The sequence below is a fragment of the Amphibalanus amphitrite genome, unplaced genomic scaffold (assembly GCF_019059575.1).
Source record: "Amphibalanus amphitrite isolate SeventyFive unplaced genomic scaffold, NRLGWU_Aamphi_draft 001039F_arrow, whole genome shotgun sequence".
Classification (NCBI taxonomy): Eukaryota; Metazoa; Arthropoda; class Thecostraca; order Balanomorpha; family Balanidae; genus Amphibalanus; species Amphibalanus amphitrite.
The window spans coordinates 182,532-203,582 of NW_024882533.1; the positions used below are offsets into that span (position 1 = coordinate 182,532).

Sequence of the window (21,051 nt, forward strand, 5' to 3'; positions counted from 1 at the left end):
CCTTGCTCCGCCCAGTTACGCACGAGCGTACTCCACGCCGCGTAGTAGCGTGGGGAGGGGAGGGTTAGAATGGTGGCATGTGTAGAGGCTAGAACCGGTTTCCACCGCCATGCCACCGCCCAGCGACATGGAGCGGGGTCAGTGACCAGGGCGCAGGGAAAGGTCAGAGGTCAGCTATAACGTAGAGCTTTGTGTCTCCCTCCCCTCCGTGTGTAACGACCGCACGACAGCGGCCGGCCGCCAATCAGGCTTGACATGTCAAGGTCACCCGCAGTCAACGGGCTCAGAGGGTTGCGTCCGTGGCTGACGACAGTCTCGACCATGTGCTATGGTGCCGATAGACTAGCGTAGGTAATAAGTTTTTGTTCAGTGCATATGGCTGCTGGGGTGTGTCATCTTGATATGATGCTTTGTAATGCGTATAATACGCTTCAAACCTCGCTGGCAGTGGCCGAGAGGAGAGGGGGGGGGGGGCGGGGAGGCGGGTGCCGCCTCCACATGTTTATTTTTGTTGATAGCTGCGAGAGCTGAAATTTGGCAAGCATGACCTTTGATTCAAGCTGAATTTTTATGACAGCAGCTGTATTTTCACCCTCGCCCATATTGGTGTTTTGCCAGCGTCTTTCGTAAAGGGGGGTGGAGGAGGGTCCGTTGGACCCCTTTGCCGTTCAGCCCCTGATCGAGCTAGAGCTTCGCGGAAAAAGAGCGTGTTGCCCGTGACGAGAGGAGGCCGATGATACCCAATTTTAAGGTCCTGAGTCATTGGTTGACAGGTCAATATAACTTGAAAGTCGGGGAATCGGGACCTGTTAGAGCTTCGTAAAGTGAAGCTGTTACAGGGTTTTGCGGGGTGCTGATCACGAAATTCAAGTTAGTTTTGATCACAGATGATGTTTTCGTGCATTAGGCCAGGTCGCGTCAAGTCAGGTCAGGTCACATGTTACGAGGGAGCCAAAACTACTTACAACAACAACCATTTATTTAGAGACAAAGTTGTCGACAGTGGTGTTATGGGGAGATGGCACAAAGGCCCACAGCCTATCACTAGGCACCATCCCCCACCCGGTTTGGTCATGTTAGCTTAGTCCTGGCCATTATATCGAGCAGCGACTGAAAGTAATACCGAGCTCCAACCAAGGAAAATCAAACAAGTAAACAAGAAATGAAATGAATACATTAGAACCGTTCAGTACATTTATGAATTATTAGAACCGTTTCGTGTCCAATAGGTATTTTTGGAAAAGGAACGCTACCCTCCGGGAGCAGTTCAATGTGTTAGTGTTAGTGCCGTATATGAGTGTATCGTGTTGTTCAGTAGATGTGAGGTGATTGAAGTTCCTACCAAGTACAGTTGATATGCTTTGGAAAAGGTTTTGTCTGATTGTCGTGTATAGTGGGCAGTGTATTGTGAAGTGCATAGTAGTTTCTGTTTTGTGACCGCACCGGCAGTGTGGATGAGGATGTTTTTGTATTTTAAATAAGTGTGCGTTTAGCCCCGAGTTCCCTAATCTGAGTTGTGTGTGTAATGTGTTCCCACGTTTACTGCCCATTGTATTAAATTGTGGTGGCCTCTTTGCCCCAAGTGCTTCCGCGAGCTCTCTCTTGAATGTGTGTTGGGTTTCCTGAGACCTTATGTGTGCTGGTAGCTTGTTCCATTTCCTAGCGGTGTTGGGTAAGAATGACTTTTGAAACTGTGTGGTTTTGTTTTGAGGTAAGGTAAGTGAGGTCGAGTTTCTTAATGTTCTGGTGGTGTCAGCGTGTCGGCGATTGGGAAGTTCTGTTTTTATGTACTCTGGGACAGAGATACATTTGTAAAGGTGCCAAAGTAGCGTCAATCGGTGAATTTCTCGTCTCGTTGTTAGTCGGTCCCAGCCAAGTTCTAGTCTAAGTTTGTCGTTGGAAGTGCTAAAGTATGCTCCTGTAATAAGCCTTGCGGCACGGTTTTGTAATGTCTCAAGTCTTCGTTCGTCATAAGCCGTCAGATGTCCGTCAAAAATGGCGTCACAATAGTCGAAGTGTGGTCGTACATACGTCAAGTATATCTTCTCTATAACAGGGCGTGGCAGAAAGGGGGCAATTGCATAGAGTGGGCTTAGTGCTGTGTTTACTTTTCGTATTATTTCATTAACGTGTTTGTGGAATCTAAGGTCACTTGAAAAAGTCAGTCCCAAATGTTTGTGTGAGTCAGTCATTGGTATTGTCTGTCCAGCAAAAGTCAGGGTTAACAAGGGACGGGAAGGGTTGTTGCTGAAGGTTTGACAGACAGTTTTTGCAGGGCTGAATGTGATGGCCCACTGTCTTCCATACTCTTCAATAAGGTTGAGGTCGCGTTGCATGGAATTTTGCACATTGAGTTTGTTGTGTGAGGTATATGGTGAAAAAAGTGAAATATCGTCAGCGTAAAGCAAAGCAGTATTTTCTGTTTTGTCGGCTAGTCCGTTAAGGTATAGGATTGCTAGTAAAGGTCCAAGAATTGAGCCTTGTGGACATCCGGTATTTATTGTCTGTAGGGTCGATGCTGAATTTCCTATTTTTACCATATGTTGTCTGTCAGTAAGATATGATTTGAGCCAGTCGTGCACTTTGTCAGTAATGTGGAAGTCCGTTTTGCATTTATAAAGAAGTCCAGCGTGCCATATTTTGTCAAAATATTTACTGATGTCAAGGTATACTGTCATAAAGTGTTGTCCCTGGTCAAGTGATTTGTACATGTTGTGTGTAATGTGGGCTAGTTGGAGTTGAGTGCTGTGGTGAGGTCGGTATCCACTCTGCTTGTCAGAGAGAAGTCGATTGGTCGTAATATGTTCATATATCCTGTTGAAAATGATTCGTTCCATTTTTTTTTATAGGGATGAAAGGAGGCTGATGGGGCGATAGTTGATCGGATTTGATGCAGAACCTTTGTTTTTGAAGATGGGAGTGATATTTGCAATTTTCCATGAGCGGGGAAATGTTGCAGTTTCTAGAGATTTGTTTAGCAACTTAGTGAGAGGTTCGTATATTAAGATAGCAGACAGCTTTAGTATTCTGGCAGGCAGTTTGTCAGGACCAGTGGATTTATGCATATCTAATGTATTGAGGAGTTTAAGGACTTCTTCTTTTTCCACAATAATATTACTTAACGTTGGTACCAATGTTGGATTTGTGTTCGGTTCTGGGCCTGGTAACATTGGGGTGTTGTCAAGTTGTGTTTGAGAGGCAAAGAAGTTATTCAAAAGGTCAGCTTTTTGTTGCTCGTCAGTTACTGTGTTTCCGTCAGTATTGTCCAGAGGTGGAATCCTTGCTCTGTGTCTGTTTCCTGTCAGAGTCTTCAATGTCTTGTGGTACTTAAATGGATTGTGCTTCAGGTTCAATAGTTTGTCAGCTGTTGTTTGGATGTAAAGTTTCCGTTGTTGTTTGTTTATAAAGGTTACATAATTCCTCTGCTGTCTCCATAAGTCCCAGTCCAAGGTTGTCTGTCGTTTTTGTGCAAGTCTAAAAAGTCTGTCCCTTTTCCTCATGCTATTTTTTAAATGGTTGGTCATCCATGGTTTATACTTCTTAAATGTTCAAACGGTTTCTAAATGCGAAATCAACTCCTAAATCTATCCTTGAAACATGTGAAACTCGAAAGAGTGAACAAAGGTCATCAAAGGTCAGTGACCTGAATGACCTTCACGTGACCTTGATACCCACTAGAATCCATGGGATCAACATCCTTTCACATGTTTGATCGCTTAAAGCCACAAAAAGACAATAAAACGCGCTCTACTCGAAATACGCCAAAACGCGATTCCGGCCAAACATGGTCTCGGAAAACAGGTCACAAGTCAAAGGTCTTTTGAGTCAGGGTCATACAAATTATGGGGTAGGCGTAATATTAAAAAACTCGAGGGTACTAAAAGTTCCGTCGTAATCAGCCGCTTTTTGCGAGAGTTATTTGCGAAAAACTGAGGGTAGGAGGTCTGTTCGACACCCTCCTAGTGTCGAACATCGTTAGTGCGAAGGTTAAGGTCAGGCCGTTGACCAATGACGTCAAAAGTGAACCTCTGTAAGGTCCCAAAATGTCGCGACGTCGCAGCATCCTTCGTGCCAGGGGACTTTTCAACGGGGAATGAAGCTTATATGATCTAGTACTATCTCCCAGAGGCCTCACAAATTGTATGTAGCTATATCGTATTTTTCTTCAGAGTCACCTGAAGTCAGGTCGGTCACGCAACCTCACGATTATTAATCAATTGGGAAATACGAAAGCTGTTATTTTGGCGCCGGGAGCCATCTAAAGCTGTCTCAAGCACATTAATTCGCGATTTTATACAATATTTACAAGCCCCAGCATTCACTTTTCCATTCTTAAAGTTAGGCGACTTCATTTATGACGTCACTAAGGTCACAGGAGTTTTCACCAAAAAGTCACGATCAAATTGAGCTGGCGAGTCGGGAAGCCACAGTGGACTTGTGAGGACCTACCGAATCGAATAAGCGATATGACCTCCTTGAGCCAGCCTCGTGGCCTGAGTGGCTCTGCCCTGACATGACCTGAGGTGAACACCTTAAATTGTCCTCAACAAAACAAAGCGTATACTATTCGACGCGCTTGAGCATGCAAAACTCGATGGTGCCATTATCTTGGCTCTATAACCACTTATGGTGAAGTTGTTTACCAAAAACCGATCCCGCGACTTGGAGCACTCATACTGACCTCAGAGTTTATCAGTTGACCTGAGACATTCAACTCGGGTACCAGTTGCTGCATCTCATACGACGCACGCGCTCAGTTTTATCCGCAAGGCGCTAGCTCAATTAGGGACAAAAAGACGGAGAGGGGTCGTAATCGCCCCCCCCCCCCTCCCTCGGCCGGGGTATATGCAAAAAAAACAAAATTCCGTTGAAGGTTAAGCACTGAAGTGATATATTATGATGCGAGAAGGTATAAGTCAAAACAAGTATGCACACGAGCGGATGTGAATAAAACTGTGTTTGAGGTATGCCTTTTTTATTATGCATTCGATTTGCTTTAGTTATTGGTAAGAACAGATACAGCCAAGAAGAGGGCACCTGAAGAAAAGGTGGCGCACCGGACGGGTGCGATTTTAAGGTCTAAGGTCAGTCGTGGACCTCTAAGTTCGGATCAAGCGCTGCATGTTAGGGGAAAAAATGGGGGCAAAAAAGCATCCCGATTTTGGCAGCATCGTCATGCTTTGTCACGGCACTCATCCACTCCCTCGGCCGAATTATTATTTCCTTTTTGTATGAGTTCTGGCATAATCCCGCACATTATGCTGCATGTTGTTTGCCATGAAAAAAAAACAAGGCATGTTCATTGTTCAGCTACGTTCTACGCAGTACGCACTAACCTAACCACCATCCCACCATCCACCACTAACCGCCATCCCGTTCTATGCTCCCTTCCACCCCACACAAATCAGCCGAGATACTATATATAAATGCAATGAAAACCCTAAGCCTCATGCTAATAATTGTATTGAAAATAGGGCCAAGAAAATGAGACAACTGTTTCGTGCATAGCACATCGTCAGGTCTGAAGTAAACAATCATTTCATAGTTTTTTAAACGTCACACAAAGCCTGCTCAGTGAATACATCTTCCTCCTAGTTGCGGAATGGTACATACAGTGAGTTATGAATATTAACATATACACACGCACTTCGATTCACAAGTAAAAACACGGTCGTTCGCAGTGATTATAACAAATGACAGTAAATGACATGAATGATCCCAGTCTATTTGAATGGTAGGAATCGGGTATGTGAACAAATAAATGAAAAGATGGTAGAATGAAAGAGCCTATATATGTGTGCAAATTGCTTAGAAAATCCTATGTGTGTGTGTGCATTGTGCAGTATGTGTGTGTGTGCACTGTGCAGCATGTGTGCGAGTGATTGAGTGAGTGAGTGATTGAGTGAGCGAGTGAGTGGTTGAATGAGTGGATGATAGAATTAGTTAGTGAGTGAGTGAGTGAGTGAGTGAGTGAGTGAGTGAGTGAGTGAGTGAGTGAGTGAGTGACTGAGTGAGTCAGTCAGTGGGTGAGTGAGTGAGTGAGTGGGTGTTCACTGGGAGCCATAAGAAGGTGGGGTGAGAAGTTGCCAGGAGGATGTCTGAGTGTTCAGTTTGGGTTTCAGATCTCTAATGCATTGTGATTCAGTAATTTTGAGGCTTGCTACGTCTTTGCAGCGTCGTAGTATGCTTATGTTCAGGGAGGATGTTGTGATGATGGCGTCAGCGTGATGGGTCCGGATGTGGTCACCGAAAGGGCTGTCTTTTGTTTTGTTTTTTGCATCACGGAGATGCTCGTTGAACCTTAGCCGGACTTGTCGCTTTGTTTCACCAATGTAGGTGACATCCTGACACAGCAAACATTTGATTTGATAGACAACGTTTTTTGATGTGCAGTTGCCCCTTAGCCCTGACTCACAAGCATTGCAAGTTTTGTTGCCTGATGGGCACGGGGGAGGGTTTAGAGCCGAACGAATGAGGAAGTTTGACACACTTTGTCCTTTTTGCCATGCGATTTTGATGGGGAGGCCGGAAGACTTAACTTTGCCATTGATTTTACGGGAGAGGTCATCATCGATGAATGGAAGTGATATGTATGTCATGTTGTCTTTAGCTCTGTCCCTGCCGTTCTGCTTGTCATGCTTGATTTTGTACATGGCTCGTTTGACCGTCCTTGGTGGATAGCCGTTGGAGAGAAAGATGTCTCTGATTTTTTGTAGGCCGCGCTCTTTTGCATCACCATCAGAACCTACTCTATTCGCGCGCATCAGCTCTGAGTGAAGAACTGCGAGTTTAACTTGAATGGGCTGCGCGGAAGTAAAATGAATGATAATGGGCGAAGCCATTGGCTTTATGTACAGCTCTGTTGTGTATGACCCTGATGGTGAGACTGTGATTAGCGTGTCTAAGAACGGAACGCTGGAGTTTTGCTTGGGGTCTGTCTTTTCGAGAGAGAATTTGAGTGACTGATGAAAGGAGTTCACGAAGTCGTGGTACATATCGAGTGTATCAGCCCCATGGGTCCAGACTCCGATAATATCATCAATATACCGAAGGTATAGGACGGGTTGGTGACCTGGGGATGAGAGGATGAGGGACTCAAATGTATACATGAACGTGATGGCAAGAGGTGGTGCTACCCTACTCCCCATTGCGATGCCTTTCGTTTGTTGCCTTTCGATGCCTATACGGTCTGCCCAAAAATCACAAACAAGACATACCCTTACGACCTATTGTGTCTGCCTTCGGTGACCCTCTTGACAAACTAACTTACTTTCTTGAACGAATCATCACTCAACTCTTACCATTCATTCCTGCGCACTTGAAAAACACAGATCAGTACCTATCAAATCTGAAAGACAAATTTCCAAATGGCTTTCCAGCAGGCACTATCATCTTCACAATGGACGTTCAAAACCTCTATGGTAACGTACCAGCTGACGAAGCTGTCACGGCAGTCTGCAGCATGATTCAGACACACAAAGATAAAATCGACCTTTTTGGCCTCACTCTAGACAAGTTAGAAACTCTTTTACGTCACTGCTTGCAAAACAACTACGTACGGTTCGGTGATGACTTCTACAAACAAACGAAAGGCATCGCAATGGGGAGTAGGGTAGCACCACCTCTTGCCATCACGTTCATGCATACAATTGAGTCCCTCATCCTCTCATCCCCAGGTCACCAACCCGTCCTATACCTTCGGTATATTGATGATATCATCGGAGTCTGGACCCATGGGGCTGATACACTCGATATGTACCACGACTTCGTGAACTCCTTTCATCAGTCACTCAAATTCTCTCTCGAAAAGACAGACCCCAAGCAAAACTCCAGCGTTCCGTTCTTAGACACGCTAATCACAGTCTCACCATCAGGGTCATACACAACAGAGCTGTACATAAAGCCAATGGCTTCGCCCATTATCATTCATTTTACTTCCGCGCAGCCCATTCAAGTTAAACTCGCAGTTCTTCACTCAGAGCTGATGCGCGCGAATAGAGTAGGTTCTGATGGTGATGCAAAAGAGCGCGGCCTACAAAAAATCAGAGACATCTTTCTCTCCAACGGCTATCCACCAAGGACGGTCAAACGAGCCATGTACAAAATCAAGCATGACAAGCAGAACGGCAGGGACAGAGCTAAAGACAACATGACATACATATCACTTCCATTCATCGATGATGACCTCTCCCGTAAAATCAATGGCAAAGTTAAGTCTTCCGGCCTCCCCATCAAAATCGCATGGCAAAAAGGACAAAGTGTGTCAAACTTCCTCATTCGTTCAGCTCTTAACCCTCCCCCGTGCCCATCAGGCAACAAAACTTGCAATGCTTGTGAGTCAGGGCTAAGGGGCAACTGCACATCAAAAAACGTTGTCTTTGAAATCAAATGTTTGCTGTGTCAGGATGTCACCTACATTGGTGAAACAAAGCGACAAGTCCGGCTAAGGTTCAACGAGCATCTCCGTGATGCAAAAAACAAAATAAAAGACAGCCCTTTCGGTGACCACATCCGGACCCATCACGCTGACGCCATCATCACAACATCCTCCCTGAACATAAGCATACTACGACGCTGCAAAGACGTAGCAAACCTCAAAATTACTGAATCACAATGCATTAGAGATCTGAAACCCAAACTGAACACTCAGACATCCTCCTGGCAACTTCTCACCCCACCTTCTTATGGCTCCCAGTGAACACCCACTCACTCACTCACTCACCCACTGACTGACTCACTCAGTCACTCAATCACTCACTCACTCACTCACTCACTCACTCACTCTGTAGCAAGGGGATGAAGGAAAGAAAAAGAGAGAGAAGAGTACTTCATCTTGCAGTTAATCAAACAGCGGTCCATTGTTGTTCGGCTGATTGTTGCAGAAGAGAGAGAACAATTTGCTGCTGTAATGACTCGATAGGAGAGCTTGTGATACAGGGGAGCTTGAGAGTCGTTGAAGAGATCCTGAGATAGCTATAGAGAGGGATCTTGACAGTGATGCAGGGATCCAGATAGAGATCTTGAGGTACGTCCACCTGGGAGAGATGTATGTAGATACAGATCCACCTTGCGTACAAATACATCTGATGGAAGATGCTTTTTAATTTAGAGGCTTGACGATTCTTTTCATTGTATAGACCATGATATACGAGATGCTTCTTCACTGCTCGGATTAGGGATAAAGGGATCCGATCAGCTGGGTTTGCGGCACAGTTGGGCAGGTGAAGGACAGGGCATTCGAAGTCCCGATGACCACTGCCAAACTTATGGGTGGTAATTACATTGATTAATTGAATGTGATCATTCGTCCAGTCACCCATTCCTATATCACTGGCCTCCCCATTAAGAAAATTGCCCACTTAATTCGTATTAGCGTTGCGATAGTTTAGTTGCCCTCGAGGGTTGCTAGCTCGACTGCCATAACCGAATTCTACGCAATTCCTATCGGCCTTATTCTAAGATTCATCCTTCACCATTCTCACACCCTTGTTCGCGTTACATTCACCTTTCATGTATTCACCCAAATTTAATTCGTAGCCCTCGAAATTCCCTCCGATAGTGTTAGGCGTCGGATCAACAACGATCTCCCCGGCGAGATAAATGTCGCTTTCCGAAATCCATTTGTATGCTCCGCTAACCGGCGACAAAGATACTTATCGCAGGGCCGTCCAGAATATTTGCACAAATATCCACCCTACTAATTTATGGGATTCACTACACGTCCGATAGACCTATGGTACACATATACACGGTTTACATCCGACTTATCTCTCTATCCGGGAGAGATTACCTATGCCCTCTTCCGGTCCCCGTGTAACACCTCCGTTCACGACCCAGGGACCACCGTTCATATCCTGGAACTCTCCTCAGGAACTCTCCTTAAACCCTGGGATTTACTCTTCAAGGCCTTACGTGTCCTGGAGTACATCTTTCCCTCCCCTGAGGCTGTCCAGTACCTGATTAAGGTACCTTTACAAAATAAGTATGAGGACTTATTCGGGACACTACAGCTTGCCTTATCCGCCCTTTGGGTGACTCACTCCTGACCTTCGGCTTCTTACCTTTGGCATAGCTCCAACTTACTCTCCGACTGCACTGTACCAGTCTTCTCCTTCCCTCTGCCATAGAAACCTCTCAATGCCTCGTTACCCAGTATTACCTAAGCGGGAAATCTAACAGTAGCCGGTACCACTGGCGGAAAACGTGCATATGCCCTGCGTACGTGACGGTGTGTCCCTCTTATTATTCCGGTCTGGACGTGTGTTTATGAGAAGTGCATCTGTGTCTCATACGGTCATGCTGGTAAACGTTACGCCATAGGAGACGGGCAAACAAGCCGTCTGTGCCTCACAATGCCCTGTGCCAATATTGGTGGAGTAATTATTGGCGCTAACTCGCAAGAACGCGAATAACAGAAACGCATTATTGATCCAAACCTAATCGTAATCTCAAGTCCTAATTGCTGCTGCACGCGTGAACCTAATCATCAGTTCTCGTATACAATCCTAGCAGACCTTGAACCGCTCTTGATTTGATCAGATGATCTGGAACCAAATAAAACGCACCGGTCTGTCGTCTGGTTGTGATCCACCGTATCATAGTAAATTACTGAATGCTCAAACGGATATGACTCCTTGAAACTCGTTCGATAGCTTCTGATGGGCTACTAGTTACCTATACAAATTATCTTTGTAGAGTGCCAGAATATTGTCATAGGGATCCCTAGCCTTTCATAGAAAATATAATTTAAATCATCCCAGCAGCAGTAAACAATGCACATCAAACGAACTGCAGTCCTAGATATCATATAGCATGTCATATTCAAAGTTATGCATTAACTGTTTACGTTCGTATCCCGTGGCAACTTTCCACAACTAACCATGTTCCTATACGCTGACCTTCGCCTACCGCACGCGCCCCAATTACGGCTAACCCACTGCCCCTACTGTGGCCGCTGCTCCACTCCCGACGCTGCTCTCATGCCATCTAGCGGCGCACGGTTCCGCGTCGCGACCGACGCGTGTCTGACTGGCCGGGCAGTGGATCCTCGTCGACGGCCCCCGACAGCCAAGGTCGCGCGGCTGGGCGGTGCGGCGCGTCAACACTCGCGGTGCAGTACTGGGGTATGCGGTCTCTTCGGGCCGGGTAGATTCAACGAATGTGTCAGGAGTGTGAATCTGGTAAAATATCGCTGCAATATTTTCCTGTTCGACATCTCATCAGCTCCATTCCACGTAAGTTTTTTTTTTTTAAATTAAATTCCCGTCCCATTTAATCGTTCCCAACAAAGATGGTCTTTTCTATTATTTATTCTACAAAAGCACAACGATCGGTACCTATATTAGTCGCATATTAGTTCTAATCACAAACAATTCTACATCTACCTATTACTCGACATTTCGCAACTACAATGACGCAAAGTACAAGGACCATCTAAAGTCGCAAAGTGTCAGACCGTCGACCTCAAACCACTACTCTCAACTCTGCACCTAAGTAACAGAAGAAATTCCGCCGTAAGCTCAAGCATTCGCATCTGTCGAAAATCATAACTCATAGCCATATTCATAGATCGATTGCATGAATCAGTCGCCACCTTAAAACATTTCATTCCTTTTCAAACGTATTTACCTGTTCTATAATTGACTTCGACTTCGCAATTAATTCCTACAGGAATATTACCAATGATTTCGCAATGCAACTTTTAGTGAGTACAGCATGAATCTACACCCTTAATTTCACAAACTTCCCAACCTCAAATCTTAATCGCACCTGACTACCCCGATAATAAATCAACGAACCAGCTTGGCCAAACACAAAGACATATTCATTATTCAATGCTGACATGCATCATGTCATCAATCTCAACGTTCGTGACAATGAGCTGCTTATTCAAATTTTAGCATCTCGCTCCCGGCCTAATCGTGAACTCCAATTGACAATAACGTATTTACTGGCGGCTCTGACATGACCTCACAATTCAGATCCTAATATGCAACTAGGGTGTCTGGACCAATAAGTTCAAAGTAATTTAAGTTTTCCAATTCCAATTGAGAGTGCATTGTATGGCAACCGAAAATGTTTGGCAGTCGTCACTGGCACGGCAACCGGGCAGAGGGGGGGGGGGGGTTCAAGGATTGGGATTGAGCAGACTTTTCAACAACACTCACATTCTGGAGTTTCTCAGTGTGGTCACAAGCGTCGGCGGTTGTCCTCCGGCTCTGATCACTCGAACTGAAGAGGCTTCTCGCGGGTGACCCCGGACTGACGGTGGCTCCCAGATGGCGTCTCCGGCTCCAGCTGTGGACTGTGACTCTCGGCTGCTCGACTCTGACTCTCGGCTGCTCGACTGTGACCCTCCTGGCTGGGTGGCGCACCCTTTTATAGTTGGGGGGGAGGGGGTGACTGCCACGCCCTTGCGCCTTCATCTTCCTCTGCCTTCCTCTTGTGGGTGGGCCCGTAAGATGGCGCCCTCTGTCCTGTTTAGTCACCTTGCTTCTCTGTGTCTGCAATTTTGGTCCTCGAATCGTCTTCGTGTTGAGTGCTTTATCATCTTAGTAGTTGCTGGCATAAACCAATCCCTGAAAGGTTGGTGATTTTCGAGTTTTACTTTTGATTCTTCAATTTCATTATATTCAAACTTTTGTTTCCTTCCGTTTCGTCTGCCGGCAACGCCCCTTGTGACGTCACTCTTGCTCCGCCCACTGACGTCATCCTGGTTGGGAGGGTCTGTAGAACAGCGCCTTCTGTCCGCGGTGGGGACGTCCTGAACTACGTTTGTTTCGGACAACAGCGCTTTCTGTCCGCAGTGGAGACGTCCTGAACTACGTCTGTTTCGGAGGCTATTTGCTAAGTTTAGCAGATTCCGTTGCAGTGAGACGCACTGTTGTGCTACCATGGCTACGTGAGACCCAATGTGCTACGTGCCTTAAGCCTGCGCGTGGTCTCACAGTGTGCCGACGTTTGCTTGTAGCTTCAGCTGCTTTGTAATGACTACCAATGACTCATCCTGATGTGACTGTCTTCAGAGGTGCTTGTCTTAATTGGAGTTTAATGGCGGCCCATTCTGTGCGGACAGTGAGAAATGATTGGGGAGGGTGGACCTGGGGACGGGTGGGAGGAGGGAGGGAATAATGACAAGGGAGGGAAGCGTGCGGCAGCGCTCTGCTCAGCTGCGCGTCACCGGGCCGGCCGTGCCGAAAACATATTACGTTAGATGGTCAAGATGTAGCGTGCTACAACTCACTCACTCACTCACTCACTCACTCACTCACTCACTCACTCACTCACTAACTAATTCTATCATCCACTCATTCAACCACTCACTCGCTCACTCAATCACTCACTCACTCAATCACTCGCACACATGCTGCACAGTGCACACACACACATACTGCACAATGCACACACACACATAGGATTTTCTAAGCAATTTGCACACATATATAGGCTCTTTCATTCTACCATCTTTTCATTTATTTGTTCACATACCCGATTCCTACCATTCAAATAGACTGGGATCATTCATGTCATCTACTGTCATTTGTTATAATCACTGCGAAAGACCGTGTTTTTACTTGTGAATCGAAGTGCGTGTATATATGTTAATATTCATAACTCACTGTATGTACCATTCCGCAACTAGGAGGAAGATGTATTCACTGAGCAGGCTTTGTGTGACGTTTAAAAAACTATGAAATGATTGTTTACTTCAGACCTGACGATGTGCTATGCACGAAACAGTTGTCTCATTTTCTTGGCCCTATTTTCAATAAAATTATTAGCATGAGGCTTAGGGTTTTCATTGCATTTATATATATAATCATGAGCCTTAAAACCGCGCTTTCTTTCATCAGCCGAGATACTAGTCAGTTGGGCTAGCGCTATCCCATCCTCCCTTCATGACTGCACAGCGCTAAAACCCTGAGCCGAGACTTCCCGAGCGCGACCTCTGACCCCACGCGGTCCGAAGGGTCGGCCGATGCCTAAGGGCGCGCCGCGCGCCGGCCACCCGGATAGCCTCTGCCGAGTCTCCCTTTCATACACCGTTTACTAAGCGCTCGATTCATTCATGATTCTGTGTTTCCTCGTTCCTCTCGTTAGATGGCTCTACTGATACCATAGGCGATCCCAGGAAGATTGCGGCCAGAATACCCCAAACGGCAGAAAATGAGTTTTTTGGTGGATATCTCGGAAAGTATTTGGTATACAACGATGCAATTTCACAGTCTCGTGGTAAATGTGCATACACATAGTTCGGGTTGATGCTTACGAGTATGCATTTGAACATTATATAGGACCAGATATGTCCGAAAAAGCAAAACCAACAAGACTTTTACTGGAGAACCGTACACCAGCGTATGGTCTCCAACGCATTATCTCCAAAGAGATAAAAATGTAAAGTGGTTTCTCTGAAGCCCAAATAAAAAACAAAATTGTTAAAAAAGGGTGGCTCTTAGGCAAAGTCGTGCCAGGTGCCTCAGAGACAATCTAATGGGTTTTTCTGTTTCTGAGTGCAGGCAAGGTGTCGTGGCCACCCGTCTCCGAAACGCTGTTGCTCCGTCGGAACCTCTATTGATACTGCCCGCTCGGTCACCGCGCCGGCCGACCTGGCACCGCGCCAGCAGCGGGCCGCATAGGCGGATTCAGGGGCGGTCACAACAGGAGGGTACTACATTTCCCCCTTCACCAAAAGAACAAAATCAGCGATTTAAGTGACACAAAATGGCATGTCGCGTCACACAGACAAAGGCGGCTCACGCACAGCAACAAAACATAACACTCCTACAAAATTACGCTGACAACAACGCACATAGTTGAGGCCTTCGGCTCTCACGCTGCACATCATACATGTCGCTCGAAAACAGGTTTAACATTTTTCATATGTGTACGCCGAGTCACCCCCCGTCGGTCTACAAAATCGACATGCCGTCGTCCAACCCGTCGCATAACAACAAAAGGCCCCAGCCACGGATCATCAAGCTTTGTTTTCGCGCTAAAATTTCGAAACAGTATCTGATCACCGGCCTTCAGAGTCACATCCTTAACCCTGTTCCGACTGTCATATTGCGCTTTATATTGCTGGTAACTATTTGCCTGGTTTGTGCGAGCCTGCGTCAAGGTATCCGACAAGATACGCAGTTTCTCCTGAACGTAATCGTCGGAGTATAAATCTACTTTTGTCTTAACCCTCGCCCGCACATGGGGGGGGTGGTTGCCACCCCCCCCCCCCCCGCAGGTAGTCTTTCTGCTCTGCACTCAACGTTTTTAGAGCTAGAAGGCTGATTTTTCGTATAGCTGCTCCGCTATCCTTTCTTGATGTCTACTGAAAATTTCAAGTTTCTGTGGTTTTTGGTTTTGGAGATATGACCTTATTTTTCAGGTCATGTCATGACCCAAATGGCCAATTCTCAACATCTTGCGTTGGCTATGGGCCTTGTGAGCTTTTAACACCTTGATTTCGGCCTTTTATACCAATCCTACCTCCCACCTATCATGAAACATGTTGTTCGACGATGTACAGAGGTCAAGGTCAGGGTCAAGGTCAACCTAGGTCATCTAAGATAATTGCGTTTTAGGCAAGCTGAATTTACTTTTTTTTGAAATTTTTTGACTACATTTTTGGTAAAAGCTTCTCAGATCATGATTTCATGTAATATGGACACATAAACAATCGGTGCACACATCAGTATACACACAGACACACACAGACATACAAACACATATTATTGACCTTGACCTAACTTGACCTGAGATGACCTCAGCAGCAAAAACCTGGTCAGGTAGTGTGACAAAGAGGTTCTAGCTGGCTTGGCACCAGAAAACGGCATCGTCATCGGTATATGACAAGCAGCGCGCTTGATATCCAACGATGACCTAAAACAGCAACATTTTTTAGTTTGACCTGACCTGGAAGGTCAATGACTGACCTGAAAAGGTAAAACTGGGTATCATTGGATTCGTCTCTTCCCAAAGAATCTTTTTGGTCCTTACCGCTAAGCTCTATCTCCAACAGGAACGAAATGGCGCGGGGGGGTGGCAACCACCCCACCCCCCCATGTGCGTTCTAGGATGGGAAAATGGCATGTGCGGGCGAGGGTTAACTAGCTCCGAAACCGGAGTATTCGGGTAACGAAGAAAATAAATGAAGAACGGACTGAAACCATGCGTACGACATATCTCATTGTTCAATGAAAACACCAGACCCGGCAGGCGCTGCTCCCAGTCTGCGCCGCCGCGGGGTTCAGACATTGCGCGCAGGCGCCGTTTTAGATCGAGATGTCGTCTCTCGACCTTCCCAACCGCCTCATGGTGATAGCCTACACTGTGACGTATGCCTACTCCGAAATGCCTACACAGTGCCTGAATAGAAGCGCTTCTGACTAAGTTCGAGCCAGCATCACTCTCCAGCGAACCGGGCGGCCCAAACGTGAGGAAATGATATTCTAATTTCTCTGCAATGAAATCAGATGCACCAGACTCTAGAGGGTAGCAAGCCAGAAAGCCAGAGAATTTATCCACGCACGTCAAAAGATAGCACCTCCCGGACGTCTTACTGCGTGGCATGCTCAGAATGTCAACCACCAGCACCTCGTTGGGATAGCTGGCCTCCTGAGGAAGCAGAGGAGAGTTTTGCAGTCTGGTACTTTTCCTCTGACTACATCTCTCACAGGTACGCACATAGTCGGCGCAGTCTCTCTTTAGGCCTGGGTACCAAACGTACCTGCCGATCAGCTCGTAGAGCTTTGCGCCCCCTCCATGGCAATGCTGAGACACATCGTGATGGCTGTATAAAAGCTCATATCGCTTTGAAATTGGCCACACGATCAGCTCTGACTCCGCCTGTTTAGTTCTACGCCGGAAAACCATGCCGTCTCTGAAAAAAAAATGTGTTTGGCGGCTCTTGCTTCAGGTAAGGCGGAGTGAATCGAGGCCATTTTCCATGATTCAAAAAGTGAGCGATCGCTCTGCAGTTTCGGTCATGTTTTTGGTACCATGCAAGGGATTCCGGCTTGAAAGATAGCTGCACCAGAAAGTCGGCAGCAGTCAAATTTACCTCCCGAGCCCCCTCTGGTTCCACATTCGCACGCTCGCGGCTTTCCGACACAATGGAGGCCGGCATGTGTTCACCGGCGTCAGCCGCAGCATCACCCACGTCGGCTCGAGTACGGGCTACCCCCGGACAGACCGGGGGCCCGTCAGCCGGCAAGATAGGGTCCCGGACCCCCGAACTACACGACGGGGAGACCACAGCCAGCGCAGCCGGCAACGGCGTCTCCGGCGGTCCGCCCGTGAGACCTGCAGCCGGCGACACGGCGCGCCGCTCCAAACCCGACCCAGACAGCGACGACGCAGCCGAGGTGGCCGGGCCGGACGGTCGGGACGGGGGGCCGCCGCCGGCCGCGCCCGCCCCGACAGCGGGGGAACCCGGAACCCCGCTCAGGGGGCCCCGACGCCCCACCTCAATGTCACCATCAGCCTCAGCACTCTCCCGGACGGAGTCTCCAACCGCAGGGGGGTTAGCGCTTCCCCGCCCGCTGAAAACGCCCGGCCCGGGGCGATCCGAGACGGAGAGCTCCGGCTCGGCGGCACGCAGGGCGCTCTGCTGCTCAGTCGCCGATTCGTCGCCGACCCGCGGTTCGTGCAGCCGAGAAAGCATATCCACATGCTGCATGTGCTCGGCGCGTCTGTGCACCGAGGAATAACGGAACTGGCTGACAAAAATATTCCAACGCACTAGCCGTGGGTTAGTGACATCCCGATTACGCAAAATCTGGAGCGCGCTTTTACAGTCACAAACCCATTCAAATTCAGAGTCTGCTAGATACTTGTAAAACTTTTTCAAGCCCTGAATGAAACTGAATACTTCGAGCTCAAAGATTGTCCACCTCCTCTGCGCACGACTATATCTGCTGCCATTGTAGGCTATCACGCGTTCTCGCCCATCTTGCATCTGAGACAAAATTTGGCCAGACCCCGTGCTGCTGCTGTCCGTGTACAAGATAAATGGGCAGCCTCTGCGCGGATAACTGAGTACAACGTCACTGAGCATAGCATCACGAAGACGGAGGAAGCATTCCTCAAGCTCCTGATTCCAGAAAAATGTTTCGGAGTTGCATAGTTTCACTAATGGCTCGGAAATGCTTGTGAATGACGGCACGAATTTGCGGAACCATGAGAAAAAGCCAAAAATCCGCTTAGCCTCCTTGAGTGATGCCGGTGGTTGCAGATCAGCGACGATCTGTACGCGGTCTGGGTCAATAGAAACCCCGTCTGGAGTAATCTGATGACCGAGGTATTTCAGCGTCGTCTGGAACAGACGACACTTTCCTGGCGCTAGCTTCAGACCAGCTGCGCGAAGCCTGTCTAGAACCGTGTGTAACAACTGATAGTGCTCCTCAACACCCGGACTGGTCAACAAAATGTCATCTGCATACACATGTACACCATCTAAATCTCCGAGGACCTTGTGCATGACAAGATGCAAAAAGTAGGACGATTGCATACACCCCATTGGCATCCGTCGCGGGTAATAAGTTTTTCCCAGAGCGTAAAACGCGCATATTTTGCTGGATCTATCGGTAAGCTGTAAGTTCCAAAAGGCGTGTTTGATATCTAATGTCGAGGCGACCTTCCACCCGTGCAAAGAAAAAATAAAATCATCGATGGTTGTAAAAACAAACTGTTTTGGGACGAGAAGTTTGTTCAGCGATCGCATATCCTGAACAATACGGTACTCCGTTGAGCCCTTACCCTTCGGAACTAAAATGATGGGCGAATTCCAGTCCGAGGGCTCACCCTGCTCCAGTACACCACACGATTGCAGGTCATCGAGCTGCACCTGCAGCTGACGCCCGCGAGCCCACGGAACGGGATAAGGCCGTACGAATTGAGGGCGTGCTCCCTGCTGCAGCTCTAAATCGATATCTCCCCCGTTATACCGGCCTATATCTGCGTATCCACGCGAAAAAACCTCCGGAAAAGACCTGAGCAAAGCGGCAAGTTTATCTCTTTGCGGCCCGGAAACAGGGGGACCGACAACAAACTCAGACAAAGCCTCCTCGGTAGACTTTCCCACGTACCGGCCGTCATCAGCCGACACCGTGTTGACCTCCGCGGCTGTTTCGCTCCCGCCGTCACCGCCGGCGGTGGGCTCGGGCTGGTGCGGGCTAACGTGGTGCACCCGCTCTGCGTAACCGATCACGCTGCGACGGTGTATCGTAATCAGCCGATCAGAACGATTACGGACATAAACAGGTATCTCAGTCGCCGTGAACGGCTGTATCAGTGAATCGCATATCTCAAAATTATTTGAACGTTGTCCCACGAACAAATACTCGCCACCCTCGCACAAAGACTGGTCAACTTTGACCGTCATACACACAGCGGATTGGGGCGGAACAGAAACGGCCTTCTTGAGCCGAAGCTTAACCGTGGCGCTCTCACTCGGTGAACAGTTGAACAAAAAGTTGTGCTTGGACAAAAAATCCCACCCCAGGATAACATTATGCAACAAATTGTGCACCACAGTGAATTCTGCTGTCTCAACTGGTGTCTCCATACCCATATCCCCAACACTCAGTGAACATGTCCCCAACACGTTCAGTTGGTGTCCCGAGGCAGACAATAGACGGGCAGGCGGCCGAAGTTCAACGTTAGGCGCCGTGTCCTCAGTGTTGTACACTGAGGACACGGCTGTCTATCAAACTTACTTGGCCCCCAGTGTCCACCAGAGCATCACTCACGAAGAACCCGTTGATGTTAATGTTCGTGGTGGGAAGCGTTACCACTCCCCGGCCAGCCTGCCCAGCTGATCGTTTGGGCAGTGCCTCTTCAAGTGGCCGAAGCCCCTGCAAGACCAGTACTGGACCTCCCGACGACGCTCTTCAGTCGGGGCAGCCGGCCGACCGCCCACCCCAGCCTCGAGTCGGTCACGAGTGTCCTCCGCCACGCCCGGAGGTCCGGGCGGGCGGCTCCCGCGACGCCCCCCGGCCGGCGACCGAGGTCTCCCTCGCCGGCCGTCCAGAGCGCGACCCTGAGAACGCCACTGATCGGGCGGCGACCCCGCCCGCGCTCGATGTGGCGAGCCGGATGATTCCCAATGGCCCCGCCAGGTGGCAGACGTCTGGCCCCGGGGCTGCTGCGGGCTATCCGGACGCCGCCACCGGTCACCGCTCCGCTCCACCGCCCGTCACGCGGTCCGGCGACCGCGAATCGCGCCGCCCACGAGAGACAGGAGGCGAGGCGGGGCTCGGGTCGCGCCGAGATGCAGCCGGTGCCGGTGTGACGACGTTGTCGCTCACCGCCGCGCTCTCCGCCCACCGCACACGGCGAGAGTGGTGTAGTCCACCGTCGTCCAGTCCACCGATGAGCTCTTCCCTCCTAAGCTCCTCAATCGCCGCGTCAAACGATTTGACGCCCTGTCGCGACAACAAAATCTTCTCCTCGGTCGACAGACCAACCAAAAAGTGGCGGTACAGGGCAGCTTGGTGGGCTGGGACACAAATCTTCTTCACCGCGCCGTCGTCGCCAAAGAACTCGGGACACGCGCCGCGGACGAGTCGCCTTATCAGCACAGAGTATTCCAGCACTGGCATTGTGCCCTTCTGAGCAGTGCTGAGTTGCGCGGCGGCTGCCTCCGGCGGCTTGTCGCCGAACGCCTTCTGCAGCAGGGTCGTGACATCTGTTTGGCCGCCGTCCCCCTCCAGAACTTGGAGTGCCATGCCCCGGCACCGCACAGTCATAATAGCTGGGAGCTGGTCAGCCGGAATGCCACCCAGCGTCATCAGACGCCGGCACTGCGCGATGAAGTCATCAGGTGGCACTGACCCGTCATAGACGGGGAAATCACTCACTCCGACTCGCAGCATTGTTAATCGCAATCACTGTTTGCGTCACTGTTTGCGTCAACCCCAACGTCACAATAGTCACAGTTTGCGGTGGACCACCGCTGCCACCATGTCGTGGCCACCCGTCTCCGAAACGCTGTTGCTCCGTCGGAACCTCTATTGATACTGCCCGCTCGGTCACCGCGCCGGCCGACCTGGCACCGCG

The 21,051-nt window shown here is 48.7% G+C and overlaps 1 protein-coding gene across 1 annotated transcript in view; it reads left to right on the top strand.

Annotated features, from left to right (window-relative positions):
• LOC122369470 (TATA-binding protein-associated factor 172-like) overlaps window positions 1-21,051 on the top strand; it is a 190,879-nt gene that overhangs the window by 154,662 nt on the left and 15,166 nt on the right. The window lies entirely within an intron of this gene.